The 19,565-nt window shown below is 41.7% G+C and overlaps 1 long non-coding RNA gene across 1 annotated transcript; it reads left to right on the plus strand.

Moving 5' to 3' along the window:
- Nucleotides 1–3,589: 3,589 nt before the first annotated feature.
- LOC112550573 lies at nucleotides 3,590–19,182 on the plus strand. The gene is made up of 4 exons (XR_003094497.1): nucleotides 3,590–3,710; nucleotides 5,276–5,614; nucleotides 11,613–11,704; nucleotides 19,057–19,182. It is a non-coding gene; the product is annotated as an uncharacterized LOC112550573 (long non-coding RNA).
- The last annotated feature ends 383 nt before the right edge of the window (nucleotides 19,183–19,565 follow it).

Here is a 19,565-nt window from a genome sequence, read left to right on the forward strand (position 1 = left end):
GACTGTTCCTGATTGTTTTTAATAAAATACCATTTCCTTTAAGGCAGTGCTGAAGGGAAAATGGCTATTTACATTGTAGTACTGGTTTGACTGAATAAAATAGCCCACTGACATACATTTACTATACAGTTTCATCAAGTAGTATAAAATTCCATCCTGGGATTAGTCCCTAGCCCTAAACAGAATATTATGCTTCAACACTGTCTTTTATACCTACATCTGTTAAAGGAATACCTGTAGTATCTTTGGATATGGCAATAACTCCAAGCTGGAATGTATGTGTGACAGTTACAGGTAACCAAGATCTATTAATAAAATATTCCATTGGAATGAGTAGGGTCTAAGTGTCCTCTACCTAGTTCTATTTGAGACATTATTTGTGAACCCTTTGTAATGGTCATAAATATGTCCTAGTGGGCTCTATTAATAAAAAAATGCCATAGATTTAGATTGTGTTTTTGGTTAAATGTGGTATCTTTTATTAGACCAACTAAAGAGTGGAAAAATTGCTCTTTGCAAGTTTTGGGCAACCAACACTCTGACAGCTTTAGATCAGTGGCTTTCAATCTTTTAAACCTAGGACATTCTTCCCTAACTTTTCTAAACCTGGTGGCATCTTGGATGAGAAACATTATACTATTTCAGCTTAGATACTTTTTCTCCAGGCCGCTGCTACTGCTGCTGCCCCTGCTGCCATGGCCATCACCACCACTACTCCGTGCACCTCTGTTTCCATGTGGGCCATATGGAGCTGGACAAGGAAATGGCTGAGGCAGGAACAAGCACTCCTGCCTATATTAGATTCTGCTCCTTTCCCTTCCCTGCTCCACTCCCTTCCCAGACTGGCTAGCAGGAAATGCAGATTTTGCTGAAGGAAAATGCGGCTGTCCTACACCCAAGGAGTCTCCCAGCCTTACGTTTCCTATTTACATATTACCAGCTAGGAGGAAGCAGAGCAATGAAGGGAGGAGAGCAAAACCTAATGCAGGCAGAAGTGCCTCCTTCTTCTGTAGCCATTCTGCTGTTTCTCCCTGAATGTCCCTCCTGAGAAAAAAGGCATGTGGGACACTTTCACCTGGTGACAGTGGTGGTAGCAATAGTAGTTCTGGCACCGTTGCACCCTTAAAAGGGTCTTAGGGTGCCATGGTACCCAACTTGAGAAGGAGGGATGACGTGGGGGGTGCACATGGGTGCATGTGCACCCCCTGAGTGTGGCGGTGCACCGCCTGCAGAAAGGCACCACTGACACTGTCAGCAGTGCCTGTGGGTTGTTGCCACCCCCCCGGCCGCCATCAGTGCCGGTGATGTCTGCGGGAGCTCCCCCACTTACCACTGCTGGGCTCCTGCTGCCGCCACCTCCAACACAGCAGTGCCCCCCAGCCACTGGGGGCATGCACCGTTCATGTTGAGAAGCACCGATCTAGATTCCAAATGCATCTGAATTATCACCTAAACTTACTGCACTTTTCTGGGCCATGAAGCATTGGAAAAATCATTGGTTTGAGCATTTCAATCTTGTTCAAATCTTTTCCTTAAATTAAAAAATATACATCTCCAAGGTGTTTACAAGATGCTTTTGAATTAACATAAGAAACAGCTTAATAAATCTATTAAGCTTATAAAACAGCATAAACTTGGAGTACAAGATAGTTGTTAAAGTTTAGTGTTCAAACATATGGGCTAAGTACAAACAATTGAAAACCCCAAGGCTGAATCTATTTAATCTTTGCAGGTTAGTCTAAACTGCATAGATTGAACTGACAAGCAAGTAAACATTCAATTTTGATTCTAGAAATGCAGACACGTGCCTACAGTGGTCCAGGCTGAAGCCAGGGGGTGCTAGAGCACACCTCCCTCCTTGGCTGGAGCAGACAGCTTGGGCCAAGGCTAGCCCTCCCACCCTGGGATGGGGGGGAGTTTGCAGGGGAGCTGCAAACCATTCTGGGATGCTAGGGGACAGTGAGTTAACATGAATCTGGAGGGGATCTGGGACAGAAGTTCAATAAACTGATTTAACTTAAATCAGTTAAGTCTGATACTACTTCCATCCAGGTTTATCTTAAAGTGGTTTTGGCCATTTTGAAAGCAGTTTATGTGCACTGGACCTCTAGGTTAGGGACAGAAGTTACACAGAAACTGGTTTAAACCTGTAACACAACAGAAACTCAGTGCACATAAACCAATTTCAAAATGGTTGAAACTGGTTTAAGATAAACCTGGCTGAATGTAGTATCAGACTTAACTTATTTGGGTCAAACCATTTTATGAAACTTCTGTCCCAGACCCCTTTCCAGTTCAAGTTAAATCACAGTCCCCCAGCATGCTTTCCAGACCTGGCCTAAGCTGTGCTGTCTGCTGCACAGCTACCTAGCTGGAGCAGTGAGGGCTGGTTGACAAGGGGGTGGGGAGGCAAGCCTAGCTGGGGATGCAGCCCAGTCTATGGGTGGGGTGGGGACATGACTGCCTCGCCCAGGTAAATCCTGGCTGGGGTCTGGGGCCAGGGATGGAAGTTAAATACCTCTTCCCCTGCTCAAATTTACTGCTGGCTGTAACTGTGGACTACAAATCCCAAAGGCACCTGGATGCAGAAAGAAGAAGTGATGAGCAACCCTTCAGAGTCCTGCTGCTGTAATTCTGGACTGCAAATCCCAGAGACTTTGGGGACAGCAGGAAGAGGAAGTGACACACAGCCAGAGAGCCATGCTCCAGCACCCCCTGGTTTCTGTCCTGAGGCATTGCAGGCATGTGGCTACATTTCCTGAATCAAAGGGAACTGTCTGTTCACTTCTATTTCAATTAAATCTACACAGTCTAGACTAACCTGCAAAGACTGAATTGATTCAGCCTTGGGCTTTTGGACTGTCTGTACCTAGACCTATTGTGTCAGATTTGAACCAGTTTTCAATCACTTATAGTGGTTTAAATGCAATTTTTATCACTAGTCATGGAGTATTAAGATAGCCATGACCATGCCACCTGTCTGACTGGCCAAGATGGTATCATTAGTTGCCATGGTTTTTTAAAGTGTTAGCACCAAGATTTTCTGAGACAGTTGGTGATTCTGGAAGCATCTGTTTTTAAGCTTCGGAATTTTTTCAATTGATTTCAGTGGATATAACATACACAAAAGCATAGCTTTTCAGATGATTGATGGTCTGCACTTTCTAATCACCAGCAAGGTATATTTAATGAGTGGTAGAAATGTTTTTAGAGATCAGTTCTTTGATCCTCTACATCCTTCAGCTTGTTCAGATAATTTCTAGTTTTTGTATCGTAGGTCAAGTCTTAAAAAGTATTAACACTGTAGTTATTGTAGGCTTTTTATAATGACCAATGTGAATATATAAATACATCTCTGGATAAAGATTTTGGCTATAAAATACTTCCTTCCCACCTTTGATCCTCAAGTTAAAATTCGCATAGACTCCCAACTGAAAAAGTGGGAAATGTAAAACATGGAATATATTAATATTTCAAAGATGGTATGAGATACAATAAGTTTCTAACATACATGTACTTCTGTGTTTATGACTTCTATTCTAGGTAAACTTTGGCCATTACCCCAGAAAGAACAAAGCGGTGAAGATGTAAACAGGATTTTTTTTCTGACTCATGCTATGTACCAGCTATATCTCTCCTTAAGGATAAAAAGGCATTAGTGGAAAAACAATACATGAAAAGAGTCAGCTGTATCACCTGGGGAGAGACAAGTATGTCACTCTGTTGATATCACTGGGGAGACTGATGATTTATGGAAAAAGAAAAATGATAGCTCTCGCAAAGATATATAAGGATTAAAAGGAACATATACTCATTTACTCCTTTAGCTTCTATTTAAACCCCTCCCCCCTGAATGATTTTATAATGAACAAATAATGAAAGGAGCTTAAAAGCTGTCTCCTGTCCCCCTTGAGTAGTTTAATCAATCAAACAGACAAACAAAAGAATTAACAGCTTCATACTGGAAGCTGTTCATAAGCCATTTTGAAAAATATTTTACCATATTTGTACACAAACTATTTTCAACCTAGAACAAATCTGCCTGGTTGCTATATACTACCAACCCATAATACATGAAGTGAGAATCATACTAAAATATCTCTCTCCTGCAAACCATAGTTGTCATACCAATTTGATGTCTCTTTAGCTCAGAAAATTAACTTTCAGGTTTTAGTCTATCCATAAACCTGAGTTTACCCACTTTCCAGTGTAAATCCTATTAATCTGGCAGCAAAGATTCAGAGCCTTTTAAGGGCATATATATTTCATGGAAAAGCAAAAACAAATAGTATTAGAACTATAAAATACTGGCACACTGGTAAAATCAATAGCTAGACTCTGGATTCTAAATCTGGCCAGATCCCTAGCCCCATTGAAATTCCCTATATACTATTGGTTTTAAGTAACCCTAAAGAAATATCTGTGGATGCCTTACAAAAAAGGAATCACCAATTGGCAAACTACTGGCATAGTCAGTCCTTATGACAACTGTTCTTGGTCTTCCTCTTTTTCAATGCATCTGTGTCTTTGCCTACTAGGAACCAGGAGAGGAAATAGTACAATTCACTCTATAGAAAGTTTAATTTTTGAAATACTATGTAGAAGAAATCAAAGCCAGCCCTAGTGTGACAGACTATAGGTTCTGTTGTGATATTTCTGTGTTAAAGGTGTTGATATGATATGATGTGATATGATTTTGCCTCCTTGGCCCTTGCACAAAGAACGAAGGGTCCACATACAGGAAGAGACAAAATGAACTTTTAGCATCAAATCTTGAATTGCTGGCTTTGTTGACATATCAACAGAGGTAAAACCAAATGCTTAAGAGGTGTGCAGAGGAGATAAACTTGACGACAGGAAAGCAGTTGGAAATAAGCAGTTTGGCAGCTTGGGACTTAGAGAAGTGGAATAGATTTGTGGAACTACAGATTAGAAAGGGAGCAGCTGAGTATCTTTGCAGTTGCTCAGGGCTGTGCGGGCTGGACTGGAGACAGAGAGACTGCTTAGCCCTTTTGGAGGGGGACATCTGGCTGGGTGGCCTTTGCCCCAATACTGACTGGGTGGTGCTTACCGAAGAGGTCATCAGCTGTGCTGTTTCAAGTTCTGGGTTATGCTCAGTCCCCTCCCCAACTTCTCAGGATTGAAACCATGGAGAACCAGAGGGACATGGAGAACCAGAGGATGTAGGAGGCCAAAGGGCCAGGGTATCTGAAAGGCAGCTTCTGAAGGACACTCTATGACACTTAGCTCTCCCCTTTCTCCCATGGGCTTGCAGAAACTTCACTCAGAAAACTGTTGGGAGCCAATGCAGACTCTGGAGCACTGGAGTTAAATGCCCCTATCCCCATTAGAAGGCCAGCTGATGTGTTCTGCATCAGCTGCAGCTTCCACATGGTCTTTGAAGGTAGCCCACATAGAATGCATTGCAATAGTCTAACCTTGAAGTTACAAAGGCATGGATGATGGTGGTCAGATCTTCATCTGAAAGAAGGGGTTGCAGCATTCTCAACAAATGGAGTTGGTAAAAGGCACTCCTAACTAACACTACCACCTAAAGATCCAGGTACAGCAGAGGATTAAGGACCACTCCAAGGCTGTGAACTGGAGTGACAAGGTGAGGCTGAACCCTTCAATGACTGGTGTCCTAACCCCACACCTCTTCTCCTCCCTCCTGCCCCACTCCCACATGCACAAATGATCTCTGTCTTGTCTGGATTCCTTTTTTAATTGGTTTACCCACATAGAAACCCCAGCTGTATCCAAGCACTGAGAAAGATGGAGACTGCAGGGCTTGGTTCAGATGAGAAAGAAAATGTAGAGCTAGGTGTCATCAGCATACTGATGGCATCTCATTCCAAATCTCTGCACAGTTTTGCCCAAAGAGATCCGATGACTGAAAAACTCTCTGCCTAACATATGTCACCTGTATCTATGCTAGAGGGAAGAAGGTACATAGATTAACAAGAATTTATGTTATTCTAAATAGACAAAGTAATATAGGAAGGAAGAAACTGATATACAAAATCAGGCCAACCCAAGGTCCACCTAGTCCAGTATTCTGCCTTAAATGCCTGGCAAAACCACATGTATCATAGGAATGTGTGAGAACCCTGCATTATGCAGACATATGATAATTAGCCCACTTGCCACATTATGTCTCAGTCTTGTCTCTCATTTAAGACCTGAAGCCAAGGTTTTAAAATGACCCATTCCCCAACCCCCGCCCCCACACCCACTTATCAGTAATTTATAATAGTAATTTGAATGTTCTTGTTTTCCATAGAAATAGTCAATCCTTTTTTTGAATCTTGCTTAGTTTTTGTTCTTGACTTTTTGTGAAACAGGGTCCACAGTCTAATTAGGCATTGTGGGAAAAAGCAGTTTCATTTTATCAGTCCTGAATTAGTCATGTTTTATTTTCACTGAATGTGCCTTTGTTCTTGTGCTGAAAGACAGCAACAACAAACATTCCCAATCTAAAGTCCTCTATACTGTTCATTATTTTATAAACTTTCAGAAGGGTCCCCCACTCATTCATCCTCATTCTGAGATAAGCAATCCCAATCTTTTCAATCTCGTTTTATATAAGAATTTTTCCAAGCCTTTGATCTTTATCATTAGGAACAGAGGAAATAGGGCTGGATAGGATCTCATGGGCCACCTAGTCTGGTACCCTGCTGTTGCAGGTTACCATGTGATATAACCTATTTTGCAACCTGATCAAGCTACATGTGGTGCACCCCTACTTATTCCAGAATTTAGCTTCTCTGATGATTAGAAACCTCCTTCTAATTTCCAGTCTAAATTTATTCATGGGAAACTTATACACATCTGCTTGTGCCAACATTGTCCGTTAGTTTAAATAGCATCAACCTCCCTGGTGTTTGCTTCCTCAGCTATTTAGAAAGAGCAATCACATCCTTCTCAGCCTTTATTTTTCTAGGCTTAAACAAGTCAAACTCTCATAAGATCCATTCTCCATTTCCCTGGTTGTTCTAATAGCCATTCTCTGAACCCATTCCTGTTTGAGTTTAATTTTCCTGAATGTGGATGACCAGAATTGTATCCCAAATGAATTTTTTCAATTGTCTTGTACAATGGCATAAATCCACCCCTAACTTTTTTGGAAATGGCTTGCCTGACACACGTCATGGATTGCATTTGCCTTTTTCATAGCCATATTATGTTGGTGTCTCATATCTTGTGATCAATTAACATTCAGATCTTTCTTCTCCTCTGTCATTCCTAACTGTTAAGTCCCCACTTTACATATCTGTACAACTGACTAATCTTCTAATTAGTCCCCAAATGAACTTGTCATGACTTTGCACTTTGTACTTCTGAATTCCATTCTACTTCCAATATTTCAGCCATTGAGGTCATCCAATTTTCTTGCACAGTATTCCAATCTTCCTTCATATGGGCAATGTTTCTAAGCTTTATGCTGTCCACAAATTCCATTAGTTACATTACACAAAAGGTAGGTACATATCAGTGAAAATGTTAAATATGACAAGTCCCTGGACTAATCTGTAACGTCCCTCCCATCTGTTCCCCTTTCAGCACAACGTGTTGCTGCCTCCTCCTCAGTTAGTTCCTTTTCCAGCACATGATTCTTGTACTAATCCCCATTTTAACTAATACTTTCATATCAAATACTTCTCTGAAATCTGGATATATTGGACATACTGTTTCCTTTGTATTAAAAATGTAGTCATCGTATCAAACAAAGATATCAGATACGTCTGATACTATCCAACTTTGATAAACCCATGCTGCATTTCATCCCATTTTCCACTTATCACCATGTCTTTTAAATTTTTTTCCCTTCAATTTTATTCTAAATCCCTGCCTACTATAGAATAAGGTCTGACATTGCTCAGTTCACTTTCTTGCCTTTCTTAAATATAACATTTGCTATTTTTCATTCAAGAGGCAACACCCTCTTATGCTATGTTTATTAAAAGCCCCAAAATGGGATTTGACTTTTCACATGCCAGTGCTTTCAGAGTTCTGGACTGTAGGTAGCTCTGCTCCTTCCATTTTAAGCATATTGGAATCTTCATTGACCTCTGCATGGATGTCTAATCTTAATTTCTATATCCTCAGGCATCCTGACATTACCTCGTCTTAAGAATAGTCCTACTTGAAAACCAAGCTAAAGTATTCATTTAGCTTTAGGGTTATACTAAGATCACCCTTGTGGAAACCTGCATCGGGGGAAAGGAGAGAATGCCAGGAGCTAGTCACAAACTCCAGCTGCACAACTAGTTCTCTTTGAAATACTTTTCTCCATTCCCTTATTATAGAATTTGAATGCCTCACAATCATTATTGGTTTTTTATCCTCAAAATACCCCTCTAAAATAAGGAAGGGTTATTATCCCCATTTTATAAATAGTCTTTCCCTGTTTTTTCATTTCCTTAAAATTATCTGTCCTAGGTCATACCTAAAGTGTGTAGTAGACCAAGGAACTAAATCTTGGTTACCCAAATCCCAGACTACCATCCTACCCACATGCCACCACACCTCTGCTGCCTTTGTTGCTGTCTTAGTCACTGTGGGACTGTCTTCATTATTCATTAATGTGCCTTTGGTATTGTGCATTAAATCTAGTACCTCCACTGTGAGGTATTAGAAAAAGGTGCATTAGCCTAGTTTAATATGCATTAGCAAATGAGCATGTTGATGTGGTGCTTTAATGTGCATTAAAATAGGATAATGTGCATTCAAGTGCATATGTAGATGCACCCTGTATACAGCAATCATGGTCCTGATTCTCCAAGAGCTAATTTCATCAACACCTAAGGAGGTAGCAAATGCATTGGCATCTAATGCCAAGGTCACCTTATTCAAAACAACAACAGTTAAATATGACTCTTCTTTATTTACATAGGGGAAAAAAAACCCATGGCCTGTTTGCTTTAGTAACATAATTTTGTGAGTTTTTTAATTCAGGAGTAAATGTTGGTGAATTTCAGCACACACAAATGTGAGAGATTAAGCCCTGCTGGAGCAAAGTTTGGTGCAGGCTGGCTTCATGTTAAATCCTACACACCACTCTCTGTCAATGCACCTCAGTCATGAGTAGCAGCAGTGCATGGCTGGTGTCCCAGTATTGGACCTCTCCTGAGAAAGGCCTGCCAAGTGTGATGAAATATGCAATGATTTTTGTGAGTTTCAATAACTTTTGAGACCAACAAAATGGCACATTTAATTATTTTTCTTCCCCCTTGCTTAACTCTGACACACGCATACAAAGATGCATGTATCCTACTAATATCATTGGAAAAATCCACTTGGAGGTAGCAGCAGTGACTTTGTCTATGATGAATCACATGTTTCAGGTGGGGGGGTTATATATTTTTTCATGTATAGTCTATTGGATGGGTTTGCAATGCAGTGAAAAATAGTGCTAGGAACACTCTTGCTTTCTCCTCCTTCCTCTCTTACAGAACAAACAGTTCTCTGCACTGCTCAGAGGGACAGAATTTGAGGCAAGACTAGTTGTGACACTCCTACAAAGAAACAAAGTATTTAGCTTCATAAAAGCTTCTGTACTCTTCTGTAACCCCTTGCCTGTTATCTGAGATATGCAAAGATTACAGCATAGCATTTTCCCATCATAGCAGAGGTGTCAGGGATCCTACCACCTGACTATATTCTGAGGATAGTTTATTAACAGAAAATTTCTCAAATGCTGACCAGTAGACTAATAATGCACATACTTCTCAGATAAAATATATAAGGCTTTTTTTTGGTTAAATGCACTGAACTGTTAAAAGTATATATTTCAATAACATGGCAGATCTATCATCTACTGCACTACAGTAAAACAATTTTCCTAAGGAGTAGAATTCAGGTACTGAATTGTTTCAGTGCACTGAAGTATGCCAAGAGCAAATCTCAAACTGGCATACTGGCAACTTCAATTTACAGTGGTATGCCATGGGAAAAAAAATAAGTCTGTTGGGATCCTTTCTACAAGAAAAAGTCATTTGCTAGCATAAATATCTAAAGTATTTAAACACTAAAAAAATAACTGAAGATGCTTTGCTGATAATTGCTTCACACAGTAAGGCCTAGTCTTCTATTCCCCATTGATCTCAGGGGGTGCATCTATAGGAGCTGCTTTAATGAGTTGCCTAATTAGCTCCACAGTGAAGTACCACTGTCTACATGTGAACCCCAATTAGGCCGCAGTAAATTAATTAAGTCTGTCATATGATAGTACTGCCAAATGCAAGTACTATCCTACAGTGGACTTATTTACTCCACTGCAATGCACGTGTAAACAGTGACTGGGGCTTGCTTGGGCATGTAGTTGCTATAATGCAGGGGGCTGCTGCCCACTCCAGCTAGACCCACACTGTAGCACCCCCATGCCCCAGATAGCCCATCCACAGAATGCTGAGCTTAAGGGGAGCAGTTCCAGGCTGCCAGGTTAACCCCCAAGGCTCCTGCAAGCCGGGGCTGCACCGCCACACCTCAATGTGCTATGATCCTTGGCACACATGCAAATGCTGCTCCCAGGAACAATAAACTCTGGCACAACTGTGCCAGAGTTTATTGTGTTGCATTGATATTATGTGTAGACATGCACAGTGAGCCAGGTTAAAAAGGACTGACATCAATAGACAACTTTAAGCAACACTACAAAAGCGTTAGTGTTAGGGAAAATTTCCTCACCATGCAGGAAAAGCTCTATGTCACAAATACTCACCATGAGGCCACAAAACTGTACAAATGTTAATTCTTGAAATCACCTACACATTATTCCATCAGGGGAGGAAATTTCCATAGGTGACACATAAGTGCTGCCAGTGTGTGTGTGGGGGAGGGGGGGGCACAACTCTGTACTGCTGCTGCCTCTGCTGCTGCTGGGTGTTGGGTCCAGTCAGGCTGCAGCCCCATGCCCCACCACTGGTGCAGAAATCTTATTGCTACTGCTATCCCAACTGCTGCTGGACCCTGGCTCTGGCCAGGCTGCAGACCCCTGCACCACACCCCACTGTCAGTGCAGAAATCTGAGGGGGGTACATGCCCCCCGATGCCCTCCCGATGCATTGCCAATGGAAATTTCCATCCTCAATGGAATATTAATGGGCTAGCCTCAAAAGTCCATTACACATACAACAGGAGCCAAAGGAAAAATGGTACAATTGAATAAGAAATAAGATTAGAAAGGCAGCTCCTGAATCTTCTGTCCCTCAGGCAGTATGGCTTCTTCAGCAGCGGTGTCATGAGAATCCAGCCTAGGAGGGGAAGGCTGCATAACTGCAGGGGTTCCTCAAGGGACAATGATTAGAGCAGCATTACTTTATTCAAAGAAATCCCTTTGGGGGTACCTTTCTACCCACTTTGAGAAAGTGAAAGAATGGGGCCAATGCTATTTGTATCCCCTTCCCTTCAGACACGTATTCATGTATAATACCTTTATGACTCCTCAGCTGGCTAGTCACAAAAGGAAGACTTGTTCCCCCATTGTTCAGATGCAAATGCTACCCCTCCCCATTCCTTCCACTGTGAGTCCTCAGGTCTCACGCAGCAAATTAGTAACAAGAAGGTTTGCATTTCTCCCTGGCATTACTGACATCTGCTTGTTCCTCCAGGATGAAACAAATACTAATGAGCCGATAGAGAGGAGGTTTCTTCCCACCACACAGTCCTACTAGTAAAGACGGTTAATGCAACCTACTTTTATGTAAGTTTTTCCATAAATAATGTTATACAAACATATAATTGGCTGCAACCTCTTTGTTGTTTAATCTGGCACACCCATTTCCCTTATATAAATCCAGCAGGGGAACACCTGCATACATTTCTTGCATTAACCCATTTCCCGAAGCTGAAGGCATATCCTGTTCTTGCTTCTGTGCTGCATTACTCATACTGCTTTATAACAGCCCTGCATATGTGGTCTTTGCTCCCAAACCACTTGACAGGAGCCTCATCTGCACAAACTCAGGCTGTTCAGAGCAGTTGCCATCATATGGCAGTTGATTTCTGTTTGTAATGTCTTGAAGCCAAGAGGTGTCAGATTGCAGGGGGAAGGGATCAGCCTGGATGTCTATTGAAGATCAAGCTCTTGCCAAAAAAACCTAAATAAACTTAATCAAAATATTCATCCCCCCCTCCTTTCCTATATATCTTATATTTTGAAGTTATAACCGTTTAATTTATCCAACTTGATTTACTGCAATTATTTACTTTGGACCCTTTTGTATTTGATGATTTTTGAGCAAAGAAATGTCTAATTCAACATGATAGTTAGGATGAAAAAATGCAGCAGCAGGAATTAAACTAAACAAACTCTGGATTTATTTATATTTTTAGCTGCAAGTGAAAGCTTGTAGCTGAGCAACTGAATATGAGGTGCAATTTTTAAAAAATAGCAACCTAGAATGGATGCAAAAGAAGAGAAAAGCCTTTACATATATATCCACCTGACCCTTTTTTCTGAGTGAAACTGCAGTAAATGGTACCAAATTGGCAACATTGATGGGATTTTTACCTAAAGATCAGATGGAGCAGGGGGGAAGTAAACATTTCAACTTCTCCATACCATTTGTACCAAGAAACCTAGACACTTCCAGCTCTGGACCCCATCCCGTTTCACATTCTGAATCTGTTAAAATGCCTTCACAACTTTTGCTTGATTGACTACAGCCTTATCTAGGGACACAAATACCTTTACAAATATATTTATTCTCTTGTCCCTACGCACAAAGCTAAAAGCAATGTCACATCAGAAAATAATATGAAGCCTGCAAGAAAACATAAAGAGCCACTACAGATGGCTTTGTTTTGATCTAATTTAAACACTGATGCTGAGTTAGTAATCTCACCAGTAAAAATAATCACTTCTCGGCCTCTTGTGGGCTAAGACCGAGTGCTAGACAGTGAACCCAAAAGGTCTTTATCTAACAGCACAGCAAGACAGAGATGAGTCAGTGACATTTCACATGAGACAAGAGACCAGGAAACTAGACATGTTAATCATTAACTTTGCATAAACTTTTACATTGGCTTTAGCCCAGCAAAGTAAAGCTGATAGTAACTTCATAAAGAACTGATTCTGAACATCCACCTTGGCATGCTTGGGATGTTTAACCTCACAAAAAATATAGGCCTCAGAATCAACCATGACAGCTAGAAATGTTGGTTATGGCTGAATGAAAATATGAATGCCATGTTGTATGGAGTTCTGAGGTTTCAACATTTGTGTCCATGCCAATATTTCATGGTATTGTGCCATGGTGAATTGGATTCTTGATCAATCACATTTTTTTTTCTGAACAAAATCCAATTAAGGAGAGACTAGCCAATAGTCTGATGGTTAGGGTACTGTGTGGAAGACCCAGGTACGAATCTGCCTTGCCCAGTTCACAGTCTCCCCAGGAGCAACATTACTGTTGGGTTATAAAGTCAGACTCTCTCTCAAACCAGGATGTTTAGTCTACAACTCCTGTAAATGCCTTAACCAGTAGGCTATGATATCAGTCTCTCCCTTGCTCAGTTAAACTTCTTTATACAAGATGAAACACCTCTAAAAGAAAGGGTTACTGAATACAACCAGAAACAATGTTCAGCTTTGTAGTAATGGGAATGATCATGCATATTGATGACCTAGGTTTGGGTCATCCTTGAATCTAGGTCTTCCATATTTCAGGCACCTGTCCTAAGCAGCAGGCCATTGATATTTTGTTTCTTTCTAACCTGTCTAAATTTCAAGACATTTCTTCAACAAGTTTCAATCTTGACAAATTAGATTTTCTGATTAAATATCTTTTTTGTAAATGTTGAATTACTGATCTCAGAAGAGCCTTTCACTCCAGAGCAGTCAAAGAATTCCAGACTTCTCAAGGAACTATATTGAAAGCAACCTGGAAAGCATGAGATGCTAAAACAGTAATCAAAATATTTTACTTAGATATCCTCTCAGCAACCCTCAACAGCAGTACCAGTAATCCCACAAATTCTGTCCTTAGACATCAGGCCCATACATGAGAAACACTCACTAAAGTCTGGATCTTCACATCAGTTCAGCACTGTCGAATTATTGAGTCATGTATTGAGTCTTGTCTTTTGACATGAGACTACCTAGATGTAGTAATGGCATAATCCTCACAGATATGTGAAATTTGAGCTACTGAGCCAATCTCTTCACAGAGCAGTGCATCTTCCTATATATGCCATCAGACCAAAAATATGATGAGCTAGTGACACTACTGAGGTCTTAGTCCTCACAAACCCTATGCCTATGTATCATGCAGGCATGCTCAAAGTACTCAGAGAGACCCATATCCTGATAAAAGTCTAGACAACATGTGGTGTTAAGGCAATCACAATGCAACAGTCTTTGCCTCAACTTCTATTAAACAACTTAAAAATCCTGGACAAATACTTCACAGAAGCATTTCAGCACACTAGAGCTGCTGAGGCTAGGGTGTTGTAAAGGCCTGAGCTTTGACATCACCTACAACCTAGAGGTGTGAACCAGTAACTTTCCCTGAGACTTGATATTACATCAGCATGCTAAAAATGTTTAATTTGGTACCACATAAAGACCCAGACTATGACCTCAGCCCTACAGAGATGAAATCCACCCAGCATCTATCCATCTGGAAAAACAAACAAACTTTGTCTTCACAATTACCCCATGAACCCAGCACAAGAGAGCTTTTAAGACATTTTTTCCTATTTTGTTGACTTACCAACAGGCCAGTAAGCTAGAGATGCTGGACAAGAGTTAAAATACAGGGGAAATTAAAAGAATGTAGAATTTTCCCCTCTTGTAACAGGAAAGCACACATTTCATTTCTTCAGCGTTCCTGAACTTGGAGGAACTCAGCTCCCTGAGAGCACCCCTTCTTTCTGGCTGTAAAAATTGGCTGGTGGAAGGAGAAGAGAATCTGAGTGAAAGGTGTAGGCAGCCTGTCTGGGTAGTTTGTTGCCAATAGGTAGAGTATGTCTGTCAGAGCAGAGGGAAAATAGTCTAAGTGACTAAGGAGCAATACGTCTCATATGACAAAGTGGTTGGGAAGCTGACAGCATCCTGTGTGCCTGAATGGCAGCCCAGAGAAGCCCTGTGCAAAGGGAGGTAACTCAGAGTTCACTGTTTTATGGGGTGAGAAAAAGCAAATAACACAGAGTAGAGTTCACAATTCACTGGGACAGGAACAACAGGAGAGGTCCAAGTTCATTAATTGGTGATGAGAGGGAAGAAAAATGGAAGTTCATTAGCTGAGCTGAAGTTTTGAACCCCAAATTGATTTGACAGACATCTGAGAACTCTGATTTGCAGTTTTGTGAGAAAAAGACTTTTTTGAGACCAAAAGATGGGGAAGAGCTAAGGATGCCTTGATAATGAGAACCCATTATTCACTCTGGAGGACAGAATATCATTTGTAAATGGGTTATTAGATATGGTTTATACACAGGGTTTCTGCTCTTGGGGAATTCATTCTGAAGTTAGCATTCCAACCTGGAACAAAAAGTCAACACTTTTTGTCAAATGGAAATGGAAAAAACCATCAAGTTGGAAATAACGAAACTTTTCAATGTTGAAAAAAATTGCTTTGATTATTTAAAACTCTATAATATAGCATATGAATATATCAAACAAGAAACCAAAGGAAATAAAATGCTGAAGTCAAACATTTTAACCTTTTCAAAACGAAGCATTAGTGTTATCAAAACAAGATGAGAAATGAAGCATTACAGTCCCTTCTCCCCTCCAATCCCACTGGAAATTCCATTCAGCTAACATTCCCCAACAAATAGTTGAGTTTACTGACAAATTTTTGTCCAGCTCCCAATTGTGTCTATAAGGTAGGAGAGCATCATAACCAATGTTGTTTGGGTACAGGGAGAACTGTACAAGAATTTCACTTTGTTGCCTATTATTCCACTTTTGAAGCAAAAATTCCTAAAAGTTAGACCACCACATAATAAAATATTATCTCAGCTATTTAGCCCTGATAAACGAATGAATAGATGCATATGGTAATACTTCCTTCTTCTTGGTATTTTGCCCTCAGCATCTATACAACAAACAGCTGATTATTTAGTAGTGGGACTGTGGTCTGATAATAGCATACTAAGTGATATAGCAGGCCCACAAAAAAGGTTATTATGTGTATATTGCATGTAGATAAAATATGCATCCTTACATGCACACCAAAATAAAGCATGTTCTTACATATGCAAAGATCCACACATACCTGTATAAATGAATTTCACATGCATGTTACCATATCATATAGTACTATATTATATAGATGCAGTGAGCACAATAATTTTCAGTACAATTTTTAGACAAAACTATCTGAAATGTTTCAGCACAGCCTGGTGGACAAATGGTATAAATGCAATGAAACCCATTCAAGTGCATTCTATGGAGCTTGCAGTGTCACTAGACCTAAGTTAGATGTGACCTTTAGGGGTCTCAGCAAGTTGACCGGGAGGGCCCAGGCATCATCAACTTTAGGCTTATAGGACCAGTGATTTTGATCAGGGCAGAAGGAGTTGCAGAATTCTGTTATGGGTTTGAAGTTAACTTGCTACTTTCCCTCCCCTCAGTTCAAGGTGTTCCAGATCAATCCCAGCTATAATTGGTTTTACTTGTATTTTGAAATAAAGAATCATGAAATAGGTAATAGAGTTATTTGCTCTAAAGGAAAGAATCCCACAATATTTTAAGTTTCTTTCATGGATAATGTTGGGGGCTCCTATTTTGTGACTGTCACCTCCATTCCATTCTACATTTCCAGTTGGCCTTTTTGTTACGCTACAGTGGTGGTGTTAGACACACCAAGGAACTGAACTCCCTCCTCCCCTCTCCACCTCAGGTGCTGGAGGCCACTAACAGTGTAACAACTGAATACTGGACAACCGATGAAAAACCATTAACAGGCGTTAAAAACTATGGTTCCAGGGGGGAGGGAGTACTGAGTGGAGAACACTGGCCAACTCCCACTGTCCCCTTAGAAGAATGTATCTGAGGAGCCAGGTTACAGGAGACAGGTTACAGTGATCCTATGCCAGTGATTCTCAACTAAGGTGCTGCAGCACCCAGCGGTGTTGGGAGAGCCTTTGAAGGGTGCTATACAACATCAGCACAGTAAGATCTGAAAACATCTACATGCTTCCCAAGATAAACCCAGAAATTTCACACCATAGCAACCTGCTGTAGTCTTTCTGAGTTCTTTGTAACAGACAGATTGGCTCAATACTTTTTTCATAGTCAAAAATCTGAGTGAAAGTTAAGAGCTGGCATTTTCCAAGGGATGCTTTAAATCAAAAAAGCTTGAGAACTGCTATCCTACCCTAATGGCAAATATGGTTTTAATTTTAAATTGGTTTAGGAATTTCCCTTCAGGTTCAGACACAGATCAGTGTTTCCCCCTATAAGCATAGTGCAAATAGAATCCAAAACACAAAAATAATTGCTCTTGTTTTCACTAATGCATTGGACTAGACATTTGTGATGTATTGTACAGTTTCTCATATGTCCTGACCTTTATTTATGGTTTATTTTTGTTTGCACTACTGTAGCTAAGAGAGTGACTCAACTTTTAATTCTTCTCCTGCACGTCCACAAACATTTTTGCATTAGGACTTCCTTACTTATGTTTTAAACCACCTCTAATACTGCACAGAGGCATGACTCTAAAGGAGTTGCTTGAAGGAAAGCAAGCATAGTCATTTTTAGAGAAAGATGGCTTTTAAAAAAATAGACAGGTTTTCTTAAACAGTGACTGGGGCTGGCTCAGGCATGAACCAGGGCTTGGGGTTTTTCACAATAACCCCCCTAAGTTCTGGCATTTCCCATTTTGCTTCATCCGTTTTTACCTGATATCAAAATGGGAAAAAGGGAAATGGGGGAAAGGAAAGAAGAACAACTAACTAAAAAATCTGAAAAACAAAGAATTGGTTTTTATTTCAATTTTGGCACACTGAAAATGTTGAAGATTTTGGTTAAACATAGGCTAGGTACAGATGTTACACCTATTGCATGATAAGCACACGAAATGTCCTCTACAGCCAGAACCAAGAAAACTGTCATGGTACAGAGCATGCTTTTAAAATAGTGGATGCTGCTCTAAGTCAGCCCTGGATGGGTGCGGTATCAGACTAAAGCGCTTTAGGTTACAGTGCTTTATTGAACGTCTGTGCCAGATCCCATCACAAGTCAAGATAGGTTTCATTCTGCCAGCATCCCATGGGGCTTTGTGGCACCCTGACCACCCCCTTGCAGGGTAGCACTCCAGCCTCAGCCACAGCTTATGTGCTCTGTCCAAGAATGGAGCTAGCCCCACTACACAAGTTGAAACTGACAAGAGTCAGCCTCTGCCCTAGCCAGTGCCCCCTCTCTATCTGTGAGCTGCAGCCATGCTGGAGCAGGGGAGAGAAATGTGTTTTCCTGCACTAGCCCTGGCACTGGGGCAACCACATCCTTGGTCCATGCCTCCCTCCAGCCCGCCCCCGAAGTTACAAATCACCCTACAGACCTGATGCAGAGTCTGAGAGAACCTCCCCTCCACCACACACACACACACACACACACACAGAGGCACAGCCCTATGGATTCCAGCCCTCGCACCAGCACACCCTCCCAGGCAGCCCCAGGACTAGGCACCTTGTCAGCCAGACCCCAACATGGCCCCTCCCCCCTTCCCCTACTAGAACTGGTCCAGGTGGCTCACCTCTGCTGGGTTAGGGTGGCAGGGGCCAGAAGATTAGGACTGGGCCTGCAGAGAGGCAACCTGTGGCCTCCATGCTGCAGGCACTGCTGGCAGATATCTGGCCCACAAGCACCTGGAGTGCTGCAAGGCTTTTTTTGGTCAACAGCTAGGGGGTAAAGGGTATTCGCAGAATCATGTGGGGCCTACTGTAAGCCCCTAGAAAGGTCAAGGCTGTGGGGGTGGCCTGACCAGTGGAGCCCCAGTCACTCTGGAGCAGGGGCCACACCCACCTGAAGTGAGAGGGAGAGGCACACGCCAGGACCTGCACCTTTTTACTTTCTCTTCTTCCTCCTATCCACACTTTCAGCCTTCCATCCACTCCATCACAGCCAGACCATCACCCATCAACAGAGGCTGAGACCCCAAGGACACTGCCATGAACCATGAACAAACCCACCCCATCATCTGCCACCAGCCAAACCCGGGTGCATAATTGGGAGTATAGGAAGATAAGAAATCTCATTGCCACCTAGGGTAAGGAATAAATCCAATGCCAGCTCCAGAATGGGAAGTGAAACAGGGATGTATTCACATGCATCACCCATCAGATGCAGGCATGGGGCCACAACAGGGACACGGCACTGTGCCACACCAAGATGGAGATGATGAGGATTCAATATCAGTGAGTGCTGACCATGCCCTTTTATGAGAAGCTGTTCCACTTCCTTGCCAAGTACAGGGCTCTCAACAACCCCACATCTACAGCACCACTGAGGGGCCAGAAGAGTCACCAGCAGGGACCCCTCCAGAGGAGAAAGGAGCACAGGGAGGCCCTGGCACAGTGGAAAAACCATGTTCCCAGGAGCAGGTTGCCAG

The sequence above is a fragment of the Alligator sinensis genome, unplaced genomic scaffold, assembly GCF_000455745.1.
Source record: "Alligator sinensis unplaced genomic scaffold, ASM45574v1 scaffold34_1, whole genome shotgun sequence".
Taxonomy (NCBI): Eukaryota; Metazoa; Chordata; order Crocodylia; family Alligatoridae; genus Alligator; species Alligator sinensis.